Raw genomic sequence first — 2,793 nt, 5'->3', positions numbered from 1 at the left:
ACAAATATTTGATACGCCTTTCACATCGATAACCCATCATTTACGGTTTGCCACTTTTCCCTTCTCTTGAACACCATTTTTTTTTGGCAAGACATTATAAGTTTCAATCCTAAATATAAACAAAAACATTTATAAACTTCATAAACACTAAAGATATTGACTCAAATTAAATAAACCAAAAGATATTTATTATTAAAAAGATTTATAACAAACACAAAATAACAAACAAAATCCCAAAACAAATTAACAAAACAGTTTGTAACGGATATATAACAAATATAATGTAATGAAAATAAAGAAAACAATTTATGTGCTATAAACATTAAACAATACAAAAAAACAAACCTAAAGTGTTTATCAACATCATAAACATTAAACATATTGATTCAAAATAAATAAGCAAAATGGCTGATTCTTAGAAAGACTTATAACATTAAAAAATTAACAATAAAAAACCCATAAAAAAATCAACAAAATAGTTTATAGCAGAATGAATAACAAAAGTTATATAATGAAATAAACAAAACAATTTATAACGTATAAAGATTAAACAATAAAAAAACAAACCTAAAATATTTATTAACATCATAAACACTAAATATATTGATTTAAAATAGATAAATAGAATGATCGATTCATAAAAGACTTGTAACATGGCATTGTCAAGTGGGCCTCATGGGCCCTCAAAAGAGGTCAAGGCCCAGCGAATACTGAGCTACTAGGGGCTCGGAGGTCCAGACCCGTCTTAGGCTCAGCGACTGGTGAATAACCGTATAGTAAGAGCCCGGACCTGAGACATAAGCCCGAACCAATTTCGTGGGCTCACCAAATCTCGGCCCTCCGGGGTTTAGACCATTGTGGTAGACTATCCATTCCAAGGAATGGATCCCACCATGTGGGATCCGGATGAAGTGTCAAGGTTCATCCTCTCGATCCAACTTGTTACGAAGGATCTTTCCTTTGATCCGTCATCGTTAGCCAATGTCCGTCTTGGTAAAAGAACCTGGACCTTGGTAAATGACCCCGAACCTGGGTAAATGAACTTGAACCTCGGTAAATGGACCCGGACCATACATCCGGGTAGAACAAGACCAGTTCTTTGTACAACTGGCGTGTCCCCGAAAAATCCGGCAGTTGGTCTCCATAACTAACCTATAGAAATGGATACACACGGTATGTACGATGTTCCTAGGACAGTACTACCACTACTCTGGCAGATCTTGTCCCCAGGATCTCCCTGGTAGCCCACGCGGATCAGTCAGTGCCAACGTACAAATGGCAGCTGTAAGGCTTTACTATACTTAAGCCGGCTCAATAGGCCTAGAATAACAACTTGTAATCATGTTACACTCTTGTATTATAGCTCCGTTAGAGAGCACTTATGATTATATCCTTATTGGGCCCGAGTTAGTCCGGACCAAGCTACATGACCACCTATAAATAGGGTCATTTGTGCACTGTAGCAAGGATATGATTTTCTCTTGTATGCAGAAATGCTGCTGAACTTTGAAGAAAACCTCAATTGTTAAACTCTCTAAAACTCAATACTATTGGCTCGTGGACTAAGGTTCATTAACGCCCCGACCACGTAAAAACTGCGATCTTGTTCATTTCTTTGCCTTTCTTTCTAGCTCTTATTTCTCAATATATTTTTAGTTTATGAAAAACTCGGTAAACATTTTGGTACTTTCATTGAGAGCTGAAAAAAGCTTGAACCAGTCCTTGTCATCTACAAAGATGGTGAATACTAGACATACTGTGTTTAATCGCGCTCAACAGCAGCAGCAACAAGATAATGGAGAACCATTGCAAAACTAGCAACTTCCTCAAGACCAACCAAAGGATGTGCCTTATCACGGGCCCTTGCCTGACGACTCCCAGAACTTTGAAGAAGGGGGTGAATATGACAAAGAATACTACGAGGAAGACGGAGAGAGGTACGAAGACCATGAGGCTGAGAATCCCATCAACCTGGAGAAAATGATGTGGAACTTGAATAGGAGGACCTGGAAGTAGTTTGTCTGAGACAACAAGTCCTCGATCAAGAAGCAAGGATGGAAGAACAACAAGAGACCACCCTCCAAATGCAAGAGCCCCTCCTGGCTCTTCAAGCAGTTATTGCCGCTCAGGGATTTACAGTTAATTCCACATCCATTCCTCCCCCAGGAACTCAACCGCCTGTCCCACCTACAGGGACTGACGCTCCCAACAACGCTACAACCCCTATTCCTGCTCTGGGACGATCCATTCATCCCGGTGCTGGTTGTTCCAACCTAGCTTAAGAAACAGGGAATGCCAAAGTGGCCAATCCCATTGAAAAATCAAACCCCCAAAAGAAGACTCCTCCCGCTCCAAAAACTGGGGTTAACCCAGGGCATTTCCCTAGGAAAGAACGGGTGAATCCTGTCCCAGGACGGAATCACCTGAACAATCTATAGGGAAACGCCCGTAGGGCACTAAGCCCCAGAATGTCCCGAGACATGATGACCAAGGAAGGCGTTTTTATCCCAGGGCATCCGTGAATAAGGATCTTTGAGGGCACAAACGTGGGGATGAGCCGGAAGCTGTTAGTTTGGGAGATGACACATCTCGCGTAGATTTGCGAGACGGCCTCAATGCTCGAAATGAGCAGGAGTGTAAAGAAAAGAATTGCCCTCGAGGAGGAGACTTGAGGAATAACCTTAACGACAGAAGGTACGAGAGAGTTCCCATTGATGATGGAATGGCTAGGCAGTTCATGGAGCAACTAGCCGTTCTCAAAAAGTTCACGGACCGCTTAGTCTGAAAGCAAGA

The sequence above is a fragment of the Humulus lupulus genome, chromosome 5 (assembly GCF_963169125.1).
Source record: "Humulus lupulus chromosome 5, drHumLupu1.1, whole genome shotgun sequence".
Classification (NCBI taxonomy): Eukaryota; Viridiplantae; Streptophyta; class Magnoliopsida; order Rosales; family Cannabaceae; genus Humulus; species Humulus lupulus.
Note: the sequence above shows the minus strand (reverse complement) of the source record.